The 19,162-nt window shown below is 39.2% G+C and overlaps 1 pseudogene; it reads left to right on the forward strand.

The window, feature by feature from the left end:
• The window catches only part of LOC116329604, a 194,908-nt pseudogene that overhangs the window by 70,605 nt on the left and 105,141 nt on the right, over nucleotides 1-19,162 (forward strand).

Genomic DNA, 19,162 nt, shown 5'->3' on the forward strand with positions numbered 1-19,162 from the left:
GAAGCATCTGGAACTCGATGTAAAGGATGCTGACAATCCCAAATAGTGGTTGTAGCTTGAAGAAAGATAGCTGTAAGTCAGCTGTCAGTGGAAACTAAAACTTACTTCTACAAAGATCATAAGAGTCTAAAAAAACAAATTTTATTGTTGTGACTCTAGAAATGCGGATAGAAAATGTGTAATATTGTGGCACAAGTAGAACTTTCAGACTGCGCCTCATTTTTTTGCTTCAGAAGGTCAGTATAAGTCTCAGCAGACGAGTGTCTGTGCTTTTGATTATTAAAGTAGGAATTAATGTCGTCGCCCTTGCAGACAGATAAAAAGCTGTCTTGTGTCAGTTTTTCCAATATTTACACATTTAATCAGCATCAGCATCTTGATCATCTTACTAATGTGCAAACTTTCAGATGCATTGCCTCAAACAGTCCGTGCTATTATTGAAATAAACGACATCAGAATCTTTTGATTCTACGAGCTCAATTTATGTACATGAAAACACAGCCTGCATTTCATTCAGTTGGCGCATGCAGTGCGCCTATAATTAGAGTGATTTACTGAGGCAACAGATAATTATATAATCATAGGCTGTGAATGTGTTGTATACTCATTTAGGGAGTGAAGCTGGAATCGATATTTCTACACATAACCGAGGTTGCTTTAGTTCAAGAGGAAGCAGTATAATAAAATACTGCCTAAAGCCGGAAAAGTTGATACTTGTTTAGTAACATCCAATAACTTCTGTGTCTCAATTAGATTCCTATCAGTTATCCTAATATGGTCTTTACTGAGTGATGGAAACGTAATGAGAATCTTTCATTTGTTGTATAAACATCACAGATAAGGCAGTGTGTCTGCTTCAATTGGAAATACAGTATATTACAATCCAATGAGTACACCATTAGTTGTGGTCCAACATCAGCTCCAAAAATTGCTATTGGTATAAATTTTAAGCTGTGGAGCTAAAAGGAAGTATAGACGCCACCATGTATGAGTCAGGTCCTCTTCACCATTGAGCCGAGTCCCACTAACCACCCATAAATGTGAAAATAGTTAATGTGTTTCCATGCTGGTTCAAATGTCTATTTCTGCATCATTTGTGGTCCCAACCTCAGTTCCTTCTTCTCTAAACCAATAAGATGTATGAGTCAGGTTCCTTAAGCCATTTATAAGCATGGCATTGAGCAGACAGCCACCCATAAATGTCTTTGCCTGTGTCTCCAACTATTGCCAAAAGTCTTATTGCAGGGACTCTAAACGTCTTCTTAACCTGCTGATGAATATGTTTTTTCAGTATTCAAGATTTCAGGATGTGTTTCATAGAAATAATATATGTCTTTTTTCACAGGCAACTCTTCTTTCCTCTCTCCTTGATAAAAGTCGACATCTCCTTATTTTTCATTCTGTCAGTGTTTCTGACTTAATCTCTTTCTTAGTGTTTGATGACTGTGTATGAATCAGGCCTTCTGGTGCATTTAGTTACATTTTCCTCCTTTTTTCTCTTGCTCACTGTCATTCTTTGTCAGGTCCTCTTGGCCATAGACTGAAATGCTGACAGACGATGCCCATGAATGATGAATGATGACTGGAGGTCTGTCTGGTGCCAGCAGAATGCATAATACAGCATCGATACAGCAATCGCAGTCCTCCTCAGCAGAAACATGGTGCGGTTTCTGTATCACATTATTGGAAGATTTGCCCCAAGCAGGACAGCAGGACCACTCAAAGTGGAAATCAACCGCAATGTTGAATGTTGTTTTGGGTTGGAGTCCTAAATGAAGCAGCATTACAAAGAGTTTTCTGGTGAGTGCTGAAATGATCATGTCAGGATAAAAACAATAACCCAAATAGATTTTTTGTTAATCTTGTTATATACGCAAATATCTTTGTTCTTATCTCTGTATAGGATAAACCATATTCAGTCTTAATCTACTATAATGTGCTGTAATGTGACCAGATATTATAGCTACAACCTTTCAGTGTGTATATATGTGATTTACATTTTATACTTTATAGGTCTCTGTTTGGATATTTTTTAAACTTTCAAAGTGAATGTGAGTTCATATCTTTTTTGCATACAGTCAGTGTGTATATGTGAGTGTTTGCAGTGGGTGAATGGAAGGACATATACATTGACTTGAGGCATGTTTACACTTCTGCATTTATGTGCTACTGATTAGGTGTGAAGAGTGGCACCCAGAGTGTATGGGGAGTGAACTATATGTGTCTGCATGCAGATCCCTATAGTCTAGGGATGTATTGCAGTGTTGAAGCATGTTGTGGTTATATTACTGTGTGTGTGTCTGTCTGTGTATTCCTAGTATGTAGGTCATCGGTGTATTCCTGATGAAATGTAGTCCTCTGAGAACTCTACAGATATGAGGGCCTAAATTAGACACTATTATCTGTGTGTGTGTGTGTGTGTGTATGTGTGTGTGTGAGAGAGAGAGAGAGAGAGAGAGCCATACACATTTGCCGGACCAGAGCCTCACAGACATGTGTTTTCAATTTTGTGCATGCTTTTACATGTAAGAGCAGCATCATGAGTGTGTGTTTGTCCATCTGTGTGCGTAGGTGTTAAATTGCATGCAATTTCAAACATTATGTATTTATGTATGTGAATGAAAATGACACAGTGGTATCATCTGACAGGCTCGTTGCCTATTATCACTGACCTGGGACTGTAAACCTCAGCCCTTGATTTTAACGACTGTTGGCACAGAAAGCCTGTCCATATTGTCACATTACCAAGCCAAACTGCTAATAAGCCTCAAGCACCACTCCAAGAAGAGTATGTGACCAAATGTAGGAAACACACACTCTGCCGCATAACATACACAAGAGGTGCATTTGCAGAAGTGATGAAGTAAGTTTTAAGGGGGACTGACTTTTATAACATGTGAAAAAAAAGTGTTTGATGTCTTTTTGTACATCTTTAACACTGAAATTTCAGTTTTGGAAATCCATTCAAAGCCATTACTCTTACATCTTGGTGTTTTGTATAGCTGCTGTTGGAGAAACAGGGCAATGATAATTAGGTTTCTTTAAAGTATACAAGACATACATATTTTGTGTCACTTTCTAGATACAAAATGTGCCTTTCTGCATACCCTGTGATCTTAGTGCTGTTGAAACATTACATATAATCCCCTTTCATTTCGAGAAATGTCTACATTTCCAGGCAGCCAACTGTCAGTAAGTCACAGGGACAATATGCAGTCAATCTGTCAAACCAATTCAGAATTTTGCCAGAGCTCAGCCCAAAAGTTATATTCAACCTGAGAGAGATGAATGGGAGTGAGAATGTCTACCTTTGAAAAGCTTCATGCTTTGACCAAATCATATGCTGTCACTCCTAAGCTTTAGAAGGCCTGCACTTTTCATCAAAGCCGTTGATGGCTACCTTTCACAGTACTGTCGAATACACCCTCAAAAGCTTCCCTCCCTCCTTTCCTCCCATCCCCTCCCAAATCTCTTTCTTCTTCCCTCCGATGTCTACTACCCCCCTGCCCCTCCACCCAATCCTTCCATTCCCCTTGTCCTTAATCCCTCCCCTCCCTCCTCTCCTCAATCAAACCCTCAAATCCCTCCAGGTTTTTTTTTCCCTGTGTGCATGTGTGACTTCAGTACTGTCAAGGTAGATGAAACAAGAAAAATTCAGATTCATCACAGTCATAACCTGCCATGATAATAATCCACTGCTATTCTTCCCTTGTGGCATTAGGCCGATGTTACTGGCCTTTTTGGGGTTTATTTGCATATTTGTTTCCCCTTTGTTTCTTTTGATGAATCATTTACTGTGGAGTAAAAATGACAGCAGAGATCAGTGATGATTGCTGTCACGGGTGGATGTGAGTTCTTTTCTCCTCTTTGTAATTGTTCTCTTCTTTGCTGATTTTCAATCAAGTTTTTTTCTTTACTCATATTTCCTGGTGACAACAGACAATAAAGTGGGGGGAAAAACACACAGATATTTCAGCATTGCCAGTGAAACCTTTCCACTGTCTAGCGGGAACGAAGCTTCCTTTGTTGTCGTTGTGATTATAGGGTAGGGAAAAGCTGCAAAAAGAGGAGAAAAGGGAGAGAGAAGGGATCAAATGGAAAAATACTGTGAACACAAATGTGCTAGGAGGACCACCTCACACACCTCCCACAGACACATAGACACACACACACAGGGCAATTGAGTGAAAACACACACATCCTGCCCTTCATCATCCAACCATAAAAGAGACTTGATTAGAATAAGATAAACGACTAATAATAGTCGAGCAGTGCAGTTTGCGATCCTTTCAACTTTCTAACTGGAAACAGAAACGGCGTGCTGAGTTTCCCGGAGCTTAAGGTTTAGGCAGCATGTGTATTTGCAAACAAAACAATGTCTTTTGAGTTGTAATCACAGTGAGCTGTGTCCACATGCCTTGATTGTAAAGCCTCAGAAACATTGTCTTCGCAGTGTGTATCAGGATCTACCCCATGTACACACACTTCCACGCGCGCACACACAACACACACTGCCACCCTGTCCCTGTGTTGGCCTATCCAAGAATAACAATGCATAATTCATGTTCCAAAGTCTCGTCTGCAGACAAAAGTCAGCGCTTGCATTTATTATTTATTGAAAACAGCTCACATGATGAATCCTTTAACAAACAGACTAAGCACTGTACCTATTTCTTTTTCTCATGCTGTTTGTGTTTTGGCATAGATTTAAGTAGGCTCATTAGCAGAGATGAGGATGCGAGGAGAGGAGAAGAATGGCAGGGAACAGAGAGGTGAAGTGAGCCTGTGTGTGTGTGAGAGAGTGTGAGAGAGAGAGAGAGAGAAAGAGGAAATGAGGCGAAGGGATAAAGGGATAATTTTTTGAAAAGGTGTGAATTAATGAGTCTTGGGCGTCGCAGACTAATTAATACAAAAATGAAATGCTTTGAGCGCTAAGTTTAAGGCCTTCATTACATTTAAACAGTGAAAGTTTACCCCGTTAACCGCTGGGTGTTTGACTTTACTTAACTGCACTGAAAACCTGGATGTAACAGATTTGTGTTGCTACATAATAACCAAATCTTTTTTTCATGGCTGTTGCAGTGCTGCAGCAGTGCTACACTCCAGCAGAATCAGTCCAAGCAAACACCCGTGCACACACGCTTTCCAATGTCATGGCTGCACTTGTTGTGTGGGCAGTTTGCCTTGAAGACGGGGAGCAATTTATTGTAGAGTGAAGGGACCCTTTGCTATCCTATGCTAATGCAGTCATCATTTATTCCAGAGTACTTGTATTTTCTCTCTCTCTCTCTCTCTCTCTCTCTCTCTCTCTCTCTCTCTCTTCTACTCCACCCCCTTCACCATCCATCACTCTTTCAAGCCATGAGGTATTATCTTTGCGGAACGTTTTATATTCAGTCTTCCTTTAGAAGGGTGGAGGCGCGTGCGCACACAGTCATTTTTGTTAAATAAAAACGCAATCAAATCTGGTCTCGCAAAGGTTGAATAATTGATGCGTTATGTTAAAAAAGGAATGAAATAATCATAGCCTGTTGGATGTTGGAAGAATATCAAACCCAGCATTGGTGCTTTGCTTGGCAGACTGGGCTGAGCAGGGTAGGGGCCTTATGTATTTGGGACGGCTGCCCTGTAAAATAATAATGAACAGCAAAGAGTAAGGAGATTAGGAGATTTTTGTTCTGCACTGTACCTGACACTTTGTAAATGCCCACCCATGCTTTTGTTATACAGCGTGACCAGGATCCATCTATCCTGCACTGACAAATCAAAATTTTCTGTAAATGATTCATTTGGTGTGCCATTCCAGCAGCTCTGCAAAAATGGGTGCAGTAGAAATTGATGCAAGGTACACACGGAGTTGCTGTTGTTGTTGCCGCTATGGAAACAATACATCTTAGGGATATTATTTTTTTATTTAACCATTTACCAAAGCGTCAAATAACAATAATGTTGTCATTTCTATTAGATTTTAACAAAGTCACAATACCAGACTAGACTAAATAATAAATCTGAATAGCATTTTAATACACATACTTGATGTTGCAGTGATTCATGGTCAGCTTATCAGCATTCAGCTTTACTGGTCTACAGTATAAGCTCTTAGGGGTGATGAATGAAATAATATCTGCTTATTTGCCACTGTAGACTAGTGGGACCTGTTTTCACGGCCATAAAAGTCAGCTATGAATATATACATACTGTACATCTCTTTATGGATCATGGGTACACACCCGCAAACATAGACTCCAATAAATATCATTGTTTCGAATGAAGATGAACTGTTTTTATAGTAAGGAACACCTTTAAGATTGTGCATTCGGTATGTAGCGACCGTGCAAAATGAGCATATTCATTCACAGCTCCACTGAGATGTGTGCAGCCGAGCATCGCTCACCGATAGCGTTTTTATTAATGTTTCAGATTTTCATTAACCAGATGTGTCTGGGTCAAGAGGTGCATTTGTCCTCTCTTTTAATGTGGTGATTGCAGCTAGGGTTTTATTGATACTTAAAGATGCTGTACAGGATGCTGTGTGAGCAGCATGATAAGCTGTTTGATTGAAAGTAAGGAGGGCAGGCAAAAAAACGTGTGTGTGTTTTGTTCAGGGATCACTGAGACAAAAACTTGTCATTTACTTATATATTTATTTCCTTCTTGATTCAGCAAAGGATAATATGAAATACACTCAACGTGCATTAGGCCTTTATATATTCAGCGCACCACTGCAAACCTATAGATGGCCACAAAACATGTACAAACAGTGACATTTTATCCGTGCTTCCCAGTTTTTCTTTATTCTGCCAAACCCTTCCCTCCATCCCTTTTCTGTGCCCTCTGACTAGTCAAACAGTGTTCTACTCAGGGGGCTTATTTTATTAATTCACCATTTCCTCTGTTACAGGCCGCTTTCATTGTAGTCCACATAGCAAGAAGACCACCTCATAGGGATTTTCCTCTTCACCAGGTAACCACAAAGGGTAAAAGAAGCACATTATCCACATGTACAACACCCTACCCCTCCCACACACGCAAGCTTTTTGTGCTATATTGTGCTGACCACCGTCGCAGCAGGAAAAACACAAGCACGCACACACACATAGCATATTATCTTTATGAGGTGTTATACACCAGTGACCACCAACACAGGGTCTCAGTGTTCTCTAATCCACACTCAGACTGAAAAGACTGTTCCATGCAGCAGAGGGATTACACTGTCGGATTAATGTGAGTTTTAATTTGAGTCATTTTGAGAGCCCGTGATAATAGGAATAGGTGCAGGGAATAATACTACTGCTCCAATATGAACTGAAATGTGGTACAACTTTATATTATTTTATTACAGCTGAGTCGGCTTCAGTGAAACACATTCTTTGCGTGCGTGTTTGTCCTTGTTTGTCTCACTGGAGATGAGCACGCAGAAGCTTTATAAGTCTGTGAAACCTGCTATTATCACTATGGCTAGCACAGATATTGGAGTGGCTCAAGGAAAAAGTTTTCATTTAGAGTCACTGATTAGCTGCTTATTGTGCCCAAAACAATTCTGAAGTTATTATGAAAAGAAGGCAAAATGCATTGTTTGGAATTTTATTTATTTATTTTATAGATTTTTCACTTTTAGAGATTTCAGACCTGCAGTGAACAAACATTACTCTGCTTTTTTCCCCTCAGTCTTCATCAGTTTGTGTCAGCATGTTACTGCTTTTTCAGCCTGTTCTTACTCTCAAGGCTCAAACGCTGCTGTTGTGTTATCCAACAGTGGTTGGAGAAGGCAGCATTACCAAAATTATTGAGACTTTGTGCAATGAATTTGTTATATCATTGTCTTTGAAATGGTTGTTCTAAAGATGGGGTCCACTTGTAGTCAGTTGTTGTCTTCAAAGCAACTTCAGTGCATCAAGATGGTAATAAAAGGTCAATAAGACTAAGGTGGTTCGCTGCTATCAGTCTGTTATCAGTGAATGAAGTTAAGTTGGCATTTCACTAGCTGGGCCCACGTCCCCATTTTAGGTTTGACAGCGTTTTAGTAGGGAAAGGTGAATGCTTGGACATGAATTGAGCTGCGGTTTGGGAAAGGCCTCGAAGGGGACTGGCGACGGCTCCTGGGCCTGGCAGATCCCCATGCATTAAATAGAAGTGAAGAAGTTAATGAATTGAAAACAAGGAGGGAGGGAGGGTGGGGCACATAAATGAGAATGAACAGCTTGCAGAACTGGGGGAACCTATATAGATGACAACCAGGAGTGTATATTCCGATACATGACAACCAGGTCCTCGTCCGGTGTGTGTTTGCGCAGGGGCCTCTGGTGCATTGACCTGGGGACTCCAACTGCAGGGAGGTTGTTCCTCCTTGAAATTCCGATACATGTGGGGCTTAATCTCCTGGGCTCCCTTGCCTTGGTGGGTACTAGAGGACGGGTGCCTACTGGGGTCAGCCGGGGAGCTGGCCCTAGGAGGGCATCTCCCTCCTTCTTTTCCTCCCCATGTGTTTTGTGATAATATGCAATGAACTGTGATAATTTGCATAAAGTTGCAAATCTGTTTCTGTCTGCATACAAAAGAAATTCACATTAAACAGAAATTTAAGTCCAATAAGAACCTCATAAATCTGAAAAAGAAATTCAGAAACTGCTCCACATCCGCAACCATAGTGACATAGTTGCTCTAGGAGGGCAAAATGACAGGCGCTTGACAACCTTGCTTTTCTAAAGGATTGATTCTGAATTTGGCATCCAGCTCCCTATTGCAAAGAGATGCATCACAGATGAGATGCACTCATTGATGCAGACTGACTCTGATTGCAACATGATGGGATTGTGTCTACATTTATATCTTCTCCTAGACCTAACCAACTAGTTTAAGTAAACTAAACTAAACTAAACTAAAGGCAATAGGTGAACCCACTGCTACCCTCGTTGATGGCAGCAACTTCTGACAGAAGACTACTATTTGATACCCAGGGATGAAAACATTGTCTGTTTTCTTTATATTTCATTATTTTTTGTGCATTACCAGTACAAAACAGTTCTTGTGTATAGAACTCAGTGCTTGCAGTCCTCCATTCTAGGCAAAATAAACAACAGCTGCTATCAAATATGGTAGATTAACTCCAAAACAGAGAGAGCCCAGAAACATGATATGATGTTCATTCCAAAGTCATATTCCTATTATACTATTGATACAACTCTGGCAATTGTTATAATCCTAACAATATAATCCTAGAAGTAAGCAATTTTAGTAAAAAGTGTAAGTGGTGTTTATAGATCATTCATTTTTTTCTACATGAATAGAGGCAGAAAAAGGCTTTTTCTCTAGAGTGAAGATACATTCTCTACGAGCAACAACAAAATCATGGGTTTTAGTTCAGTGGATGCGATTTTATATACTGTTGGGTTTTTATTCTCTAGTTCTAGAAGTATAAAATTATTTAAGTGTTTTAATACATACAAGGAGAGCTATTTGGGGTTAGGGTTAAAAAGAAGAGGAAGAAGACGGGTTGTATTTTAGTTAATTCAAATTCAGGTTGGATTAATTAGATTTTGCACAGTATCGGTGTAGTGCAATATGGCTTCATCTCCCCTGTAGGAGATTACAACAATCAAATCCCAAATTCTCTGTGGTTGTTGATCCATATTGCTTTTGAAAAACACACTGCTGAACTGCTTTCTGAAATTGCTTGCTGGAATTTTAATCAGTCTGTTGACTTAAAATTAAAAACAAAAAGTCAATAGATTTGTTAAACAACAGAAATGACTCTTACACAAAGACTGGGAAAGAAATGAATTCCATCACTGCGTAGACCACATCATCTCCTTTGGCTCTTCACCACAGTCCTTTGTCATTGTGATCGGCGAGTCAGTGGTGATTTAATATGAAATAAAGTAGAAGAAACTACAGTTGAAGTGCCATATCTCAACTTTGACCTGAGGTTTATGTTAAGTTTATGAAACTTACAAATGAAAAGGTTTAAAAGTAATTGGATATGTGACACTTTGTGGGCAGCTCTCACCTTTCTAAGTTATTTAAATGTTTTCATACAAAATATGCTGTAATTACGTGCCATCTGCAAGTAAAGATAAGAAAAACAAATGAAGTAAGCATAATAGAAACGCTCAAAAAGCACAGCTGATCAAAATCAAGGGTAATTGCTTTGCCGAAATCAAACATTCTAAAAACAATGGTGTTCACAGAAGAAATGGCAGGGAACATTATATTAACACCATTGTACGCCATGTTGTTAACATATTTTGCGTTTTAAAGAAAACCCCCTTTCTCCCCCCCTTTTTTAAATAGTACTGTTTATTGGTATCTACAAGATGAATCATCCAAAGAAGAGCTTTGAGAACCTTTCTTGAAGGCTACTCAAATAAATTATTGGGACACTTGCCTAAAAGTTCTAAGGTAGTTATATCAAACATTGACTTTCAATCTCATTAGAAATGCACAAATTATGTTTTTTGCCATTTATGATTGCACGTTTAGATAAATCACTCAACCTATATCCCATTTTCCAACCAAATTATGAAGAAATGAGGGGTCACTCAAGACTTTCGCATAGTACTGTATATAGGATCATAGCACTCAGAACTCATTAGAGGATGATTAACCTGGACAGCATTTCATAATTTAAGAGGATAATGATACTAAGAATACACAGCCAAAGACATTTTTCAGTGTAAAGAGCTGGAACATTGTTACTTTGGCAACCATTTAAGGTCTTCAATCTTGAGAATCCATCAAAATCCATCCATACAGGCTTCAAGCCATGTTCTTGTAGCCAGACCACAGCAGGTTTGGACCTGTCAGTGTCCCATGAGAAATTACTGGCTAATAAGGTTGCTGCTACAGCATGTTTTAGCTATAACAAGGTAACAATAACAAAGGTTTATGCAGTTTTAGAACAAGTATGTTTTTGAAGCGACTTTCTGGGAATCACAAATTTTTCTTAATAAGACGGTTAGAAATATCTAATGATGTACAAACAACATAACAATCTGCACTCAGTACATGCTAGCTTTCTGAACTGTGCAGTCTGTGCCTTTTTCCAGCTTCTGTGCTATTTCCCATGATTCATCTGACTTGTAACAGTTGTATTTCATGAAAGCCTTTTTTTCAAACAGTTTCCAACTGTTATATCCCAGGTTCAGTGTATTAAACACTCTAACATGATAAATTTTAAGTTTTATATACACAGCCTGTTGTCATAACTTCTAAGGAAGCTAAATAAATTTGAAGTGTAATTTCAGTTTTCAGTCAATACGTCAGTTGGTTCGCAGCTGTCAAACATTCATCTACTAAGAAGAATTTGAAAACATTTGGATCCTTTACAGAGGCGTCGTTACAAGGTACCAAAATGTCAAAAAAACCCACTACCCAAGACAAAGAGATCAACCCAGCACTCCTCAGTGCGATGATTTTTTGAAGCCCTCAGAAGAGCATTTGAGCTTTGTATAAAGGAAAAACAACACAGGAGAAGCACCGGGACATACAGTGCAAACTCCAAAACACAATACACAAAGAGATGCAGTGCAAGCTCCATGACAAGGAGAAAAAAAATGAAGGCCTGCAAGTGATTTTTAATGAAGCTCTCCAAAGAAATACACAACTGCAAAAAGAGAAAGAAGAGCAGGAAGCCAAATACAAAGACCTGCAGTGCAAGCTTCAAGAAGAAGACCAAGAGATGCAGTGCAAGCTCCAGCAAACGGAGAAGAAAAATGAAGGGCTTCAAGTGATGTTTAATGAAGCATTCAAAAGAAATACACAACTGCAACAAGAGAAAGAAGATCAAGAACCTGCAGTGTAAGCTTCAAGAAAAAGCCCAAGAGATGCAGTGCAAGCTCCAGTGCATAGAGAAGAAAATGAAGGGCTTCAAGTGACGTTTAATCAAGCAATCAAAAGAAATGCACAACTAGTGAAGGACAAAGAACAACTGGAAGAGATGCAAAAAGAAATGCAACATGATCTCCAAGAGTTTGAGAAGAAAAGTATAGAGTTAAGAGTATTATACAGCAAAGCAAATGACAAAAACATTGAAATTGAGGATGAGAAACAAGAACTGGAGAAAATATGCACAGAAATGCAGAGTAAAATCTAAGCAATGGTGAAAAAAAATACCCATTTGCAAGGACTTTATAACAAAGTACAGCACACAAACACTGAAATGCAAGAGGAGAAGCAACGACAGAAAAAATACATAAAGACATCCAGTGTACACTTCACGACCTGCAGAGGAGACATCAAGAGTTACTGGCCATACTTGACAAAGTAAAACAAACAAACAACGACTTGCACAAGGAAAAGAAAGTTCAAGAAGAAAAATGTAAAAAACTGCAAGAGAAAAGCATGAAGAAAAGCAGGAAAAATTAGAAGAACTGGAGAAAAGGTGTAAGAAACTTGAGGTGCAGCATGCAGAGCTTTTCAATGAGATGACAAATCTCACAGTGCAGAACAAAGATCTGCAGGAACTGTGCCTGAAAAAGAGGAAAAAGCACTTCAGGTTTTTCTGCTTCTTTAGTTCAGAGAGTAGCATGATCTTCCTCCTACAGGGGCAAATTAGACAATAAATGATGCAAATAAATTTACTATGCTTCAGTGTCTAATTCGATGATAATATTGTGTAGGAACACTAGTGAACGTTACTTAGGAAAATCTGAATAAGTTAAACTGAGCTTTATTTAACATGACTCCCTGTATTAAGCTTTGTCGACAGGTTTGAGTTGGATATCAGGATGGAGGCAAAAAATAACTCACGAAATGTTTGAGAATAATTCACCTTATTTGGATAACTGGACATACACAAAATCTCACTTTAACCATTTGTCTTTGTTTTATAAGGAAACTTCTACATGTATAGTGTCGACTAATCGGTAAGGGTGTGACAAAGAAAGTATGAAAACAGCAAAGGGGTCAGTTGAAGCTGCATACGTGTGTGTGGGCTGTCACAATATGCAGATTCATTACAATTGTGAAATTAATGCAGAATTATTCTGTAGAGCATGGAGATTTTAGAACGTACCATCACATGCATAAGAAAACCCCATTTACACAAAAAGGAAGCGTCATTCAGAGTTGCAGCTGGTGAGCAGAAATGCATGTACTGAGTGTAGATTGCTATGTAGTTCGTAGATCGTTGGATATTTCTTATATTAGCTTCTTAGCTCGTATTGTATGAAAGTCCAAGAGTTTCCAACTGTGATTTCCCAGGTTCAGCTTATTAAACACCCTATTAACTTTGAAAGAGCGTTCATTTTTATTTGAAATTGAATGGTCTGCCAAACAAACAAATAAGTAACTGTCCAAAGGCTTGAATCTGGATGCCAACCACTTACTTTAAGACAATTTTAGAAATTTTTTCTACCTTATCTCTTTGTTTTCTTGGAAAAAAAGCTGCATAAATGATTTTTTAATGTAATTGCATACATCTCCCTCTGTAAGAAATGCAATGTGAAGTTCAGTGTAGCTGCTGTTCCCTTCTTCTGAAGCTGTTCTAAAGAACTTTGGTGATCTTTTTCCCATTTTCTTGGCATCCCACTGACTTGGTGCTGTAACGTGTCTGTAGCCTTGGCGATGGGTGTCAACCTCACCGGGAACAGAGATTATTCCAACACTGACAGTTACTTACAGCTATCTGGGCATGTCTAAAGAAGCTACATGCATCATTCAAGGTAGAAATTATTATTAATGTCCTTAGGCATAATAAGAATATGGTTAATAATTATTAATACATATCCTTATTCACTTGTAGTGCAGACTCAAAGTTCCCTAGCTTTTGCTTGCTAGCAGTAATGCACAATTCATAAACTTGTTTTTTTTTTTTTTGTTTTCTTTAAATATAAAGACTAAATTCACAGCATTTTTTCGTCTCTGAATACATCTTCTGGGAAAAGAACAACTACAGAATTGGACGAGTCTATAATGTAAATAGAAAGAACCACGGACCAGATTTTAAACTGAAATCGCCTTTCACGCTGACGTACACTTGAACAGAACACGCAGCAGCTGGTAAAATTGCAATGTTTTGCGCGCTAATTTGGTATGTGCTTCAAAATCAGCAAATTGGGACAACCTTGCTGAAATGGAGATGCTTTTGGCAAGGGAAATGGCCTGCCTCATATATTATGCTAAAAAAATACACATTTGAAAGGAACGTCTGACGCTGTAAGCAGGAAATTGGGGGTAAATTGGCACATTCTCTCTGCTTAAGTTAATTGTGCTCGTGCTATTGTCAGGGCATTTGCAGGGTGACAGACAGATGGGCGAGGGCTGACACATGTATTTGGAAGAGTTTAAAATTCAAATGCTCCTCATGTGTGAATGCAGACACCTGGGGTAATCAGCTGGCTGGTGTGTATGTGGTGTGAGTGACGTGCAACCTTGTATTTACCCATAAGCCTCTCTGTCCTGCCCGTCTTGCTGTCAGGGTTCCTCCTTGTTTTCTGGTGTCAGGTATGCTGTCACGTTTTCCTGAGTGATTAAAAACCCTGGTAGGAAAAAAAAAACCCCACTGTGTACTGTGGTTATATTTTCTAAAAGGAGTTTTAAAGTAAGGAGGCAAGGTATTTATTTCTGTTTGAGCTCCTGGGCATGGTTGATCTCTGTGCTATTAAAAATTCATTCACTGATAATACCCCCACTCCCCACCCCCAACTCGTTCCTCTCCATCTCCCTTCCCCTGTCTCCCTCTGTAGAACGCTCATTTTCTCAATGGTATCTCTGTTTCTTTGTGTCAGTTCACTTCACTTTATTGGCATGGGGTGTGATTCACTGTCTCTATCTCTCTTTGTTCGCATTGTCTCTCCTTTCATTCTGCGTCTCCTTCCCTCTCTTTCCTCGCTCTTCAAAAATCTGCCATGGAAGCGAGACAGAAGAGCGCCTGCTGTTTCTCTGACACACTCTTCCTCTCTTAAATCAAAACCAACTGAGGCGAAATCAGGTTATTACCTTAGCAGTGTTTCTTCTCTCTCCCTCGCACCCATTCTTCCATTTTTGCCCAAGGTCTATGAAATTTTACACTTTGAAAAGAAAGGGCAGCCGCTCAGTCAGACGAATGGGTGCGAGCTGAATTTGAAAGGAGATTGCTGCATAAATAAAACAGAAAAAATAAATAGCCTACTGAAGTGTGAGATGGATGTCTGACAGGGCCTGACGATGTATGCGTGCGCGTGTGTGTTTGTGTGCATACACTTGCCCCTCGGTCCGCCTTCAAACGCTACACCTCAGGCCCCTCACACGCACGTACCCGTTACAGGGGGGTGGTGTTACCAAGTTTGTTGTGGTCAAATATTTGTGATTTCTTTAGTGCCTTTCATCCTTGGAGGCAAATAAGGATAGACATTTATCAGTATGTGATCTCAGAGTTGGAAGAGGCTCCATAAGGTCTCCGAAAGGAACAAGTTTCGAATGTATAGTAGACACACGCGAAAGATGGGGAATAAGGCAACGTGTTGTTTAATAAAGACCTAACTTTCAGCAGAGGTGAGCAAACTGAATGGAAAGCTGAAAACTAAGGGAAAAAGTCAATTTAAAATGCATGCATCCAAGTGATACAGATGGAAAGGGATGAAAGAAGTTATAACAAATTGAACAGAGTAAAGAGTTGAAGGAGAGGAGCCCAAAAAAGCAAGGGCAGTCAGTAAACAGCACGGCAGAGAGTCAAGCAGACATAAACAACTGCTGCTAAAGATGGATGATAAAGACGGAGGAATGGCTGTATCGGTGATGAACGATCAGCAATGTGGACGGGCGAATGAATGATTTGAGGAGAAGAAAGGGGAGGGAAAGGTTGTAAACAAGTCAGAATAACCTCATAAGAATGGCATATCCACCAGAGCTAGGATGGATTGTTGTATGTTATGCAAAAAATAAAGGAAAGTTGTCACAATGAAGTAACCTTTGCATGACCTTGGATTGAAAGGGAAAGCAAGAAAGTGGCAAAGTTAAAATCTAGCACAGAACACGGAGATCAAGGATGCAGATTGTTGAGAGAGGGAATGAACACAGAATAATGAAAAACATGTAAAATAAATACATGGAAACTAACCTTCTGTTCACTTTTCAAAAGTACAAATAGAACAAGACGTCGGCGTTTCGTGGACAACACAAACGTGTTTTCAATGAGGCTGCTGTATGGAGAGACCAGGTTGATTAGGAGCTGTGTCATATTTTGTCAAGACTCGCTTTCTCTAAATAAATACAAGACTCTTTGGAAGCCTTAAGAGTGTCTCTCTTTGTGCACTTGTGCATGTCTGCCTGTTTGACTCTTTGTACAAGGCCCAGGTGATCGGGTCAGACTCACACTTCTGTGCGTCTATGCCCTGCCAACAACACCTCCACATTAACGCAGGAGAAGCAGTTGATACCACAGACCTAATGAACACACTTGAGCACGTGAAAATAAAGCAGGGCGGCTCAACTGTAAGACTCTTCTTTTTTTTGTTTCTTTTTCTTCCTCCTGACAGGCTTACCTTTGTAAGACAGATTTTTCTTTGTAAAATTTGGCTATGATGAATTGAGCTGGATGTGAAGCCAGCCATATATGCAGCGGGGAAGTTCTTTTCAAGTCCAGTTTACCTGATATGTCTTTGAACTGGAGGAAATGGGAACATCTGTTTAAAAGCCCCCAAAATATATGGGAGTAAAAGCTCCAAAAGGCCCCAGCTGACCCTCGGTTCAGTCAAACCAGTGGTAGTGTTGCTTTTGAATATGCAGACCACTAAAACGCTTCGTGCTGCTTGCATTTCTGTCATAGAACTAAACCTGATAACGAACTGTTGTATATTTATAGCTCCAAGAGCAAGTCTCATCACACCTTCTTGTCTATACCATATTACGTGACTGTGTTCATGTCAGCTGCACTTTAATTAAATGCAGACATCTTTTCATTCCCTAAATTTGTTATCACTTTGAAACAAATCCATCACACCTTTTTTGCACACGTGATTTGAAGCCTGAACAAATCTTAGCAGGGCTTAATAAATGAAATCAATTCATGATTTTTATTTTTTTTAAACAACCTGAATTCCTCAGTGGTGAGAACTAAACAAGGCTCCTACATTCATCCCAGCAGCCCATCCTCTCTCACCTGTGCAAATTACTGTGTGTAAACAGATTGGATCGCACTAGCTTCATGTGGTTAGCCACTTCCCTAGCTGGGACAGGCTCCACTCAGGAGAAATAAACCATTTCCTGTTCACCGAGGGAACGATATGCTCAACTGTAACATACTGTAATTCTTTCCAGACGCTGGGTAGATTTGATCTTGTTGGAAAAAGTGCAGTAGTAACAGGAGGCATGTTCAGTAATGCAGAATACTTAAAACACATTCATAGATTTCATTTCTTCAAGGGGTGCATGCTAAAATATTTAAATAAAAACATGGAGTTAAACCCAGTGTACTACCTGCAGTCATTTTAAATTATTCCATATAGGACAAGATGTCTTGTAATCCTTAACGTGGATACCTTAAGGGTCAGCTTGAATTAACAGTCATCTGGGCGCTTTATTTCCTTTGGGCGTGTAACTGTTTTAAAGTCCCAAAGTAAACTCCACGCCTTGCAGATGTGTAGCTGTTCTGTTTCTTACTCAGTGAAAAAGCTTATGTAAGTTTAAAAAAATATTATTTTATTGTAACATTATTCATTATTATTTATTGTCCATGTCATCTCTCTGAGATACTTACTTTATATATAATCAGTCATCCAAACAGTTCATTATGAATTGGACACAAGAAACAGATTTGGCTGCAGATGCAGTGCAGAACCATCCTTGTTTGAACCCATGGAAGATCCTCCAGCACCGGATATATCGCAATGCATCTTCTAGTCTTCTGCTTAGTTATCACACTGATAATCCTAAAACTGTGAAAACAGACACTATCCTTAATTGGTTTGTATCATATCTCTGAAAAACACATAGTTTACCGTCACTTTGGCGTGTAATTTGATGTCTTTTTTTAATGAATGCTATTGCAATCTTGGGCTAGAGCCTCAATGTTACTGATGACATCTAATCTTCGTGACAGCTTATTTTGGAGGCTGACTTCTCTTGATCTCCCACACTGATATGCAGAGTGTAAATGTTTGAATGTTTTATCGCGCAAGTGAAAACAGACAGAGAAGGCAGGAAAGACAGAGGTTTAAAAATATGCGCTCAGTTGCAGTAGGCATTGGATTAATTATACAATAATTCAATATTTGCAATATATTTAAATATTAAAAAACATTATGAACATTTAAAGTGAATGAGTTAGGAAGATCATTAATGGATAATGAGCTTAGGAATATAAGATGTGTTATGTGTTAGTGCTTTGATAGGATCATAAATCCTATACACTTTTTATTTGGTTAACTGGAGCCTCACAAGGTCGCCTCATACCCTGCTCTAATTTTTAAGTTCGACCTTGTGTTGGCGTGTGTGTATGTGTGTGTGTGTGCATGTATATGTAATAAAGAAGAATTTCACTCAGTGTGGAGACATATCCTGGTTAATCCACAGCCCAAAACACACAAGCAGTAAGTTTCCATGACCTCAAATGTTGTTAAAATATGCACGCGTGCAAAATATTGTTTCTTCCTCTTGATTTTACCTGATTTTCCACCTTCTTTTCTTCCTTTCATCTTTTTCTCTTGTTAGCCCACAGACTGTGTTCTGTAGTACCACAGGAGTTCTGTCGTCTGCAGAACAATTATGTCAATTATCTCGCATTTAAATGGTTTCCAGAGAGGAGTTCCTTGGCTAATAACAGTCAAATGAAGTGACAACTAACCAATTAATCTCACTCTAATTGCTCAGTAGGTACAGTCAATCAATCATAATGCCCCTCTCTCTGTACTTTCTTCCTTGCTTTCAGCACACATTTTACACTCGGTAGCTTGGCTCACTACATGTCAATCAAATATTAATTCATCCTTTCGCTCCTGTGGGGATGGAAGTGCATTCCAGTGTGTTGACTTCATGGCTATGCTGCTAGTCAGCACATTTGACTTCTAAAGTGACAATGTTTGCTTGAAAATGCTTTATGAGCAAATGAAAAGAGTAAAGCAACAGTAGAGATAGGGAGGCCATTCATTTCATAATTGCATGTTTGCAGCTTTGATCATGTTACATAGACAAACATTAGCTCACTGTTAGTCTATATTTAATAGTCTAAATTGCCAAATCACTGCTC

The sequence above is a fragment of the Oreochromis aureus genome, linkage group 11, assembly GCF_013358895.1.
Source record: "Oreochromis aureus strain Israel breed Guangdong linkage group 11, ZZ_aureus, whole genome shotgun sequence".
In the NCBI taxonomy this organism is placed as follows: domain Eukaryota; kingdom Metazoa; phylum Chordata; class Actinopteri; order Cichliformes; family Cichlidae; genus Oreochromis; species Oreochromis aureus.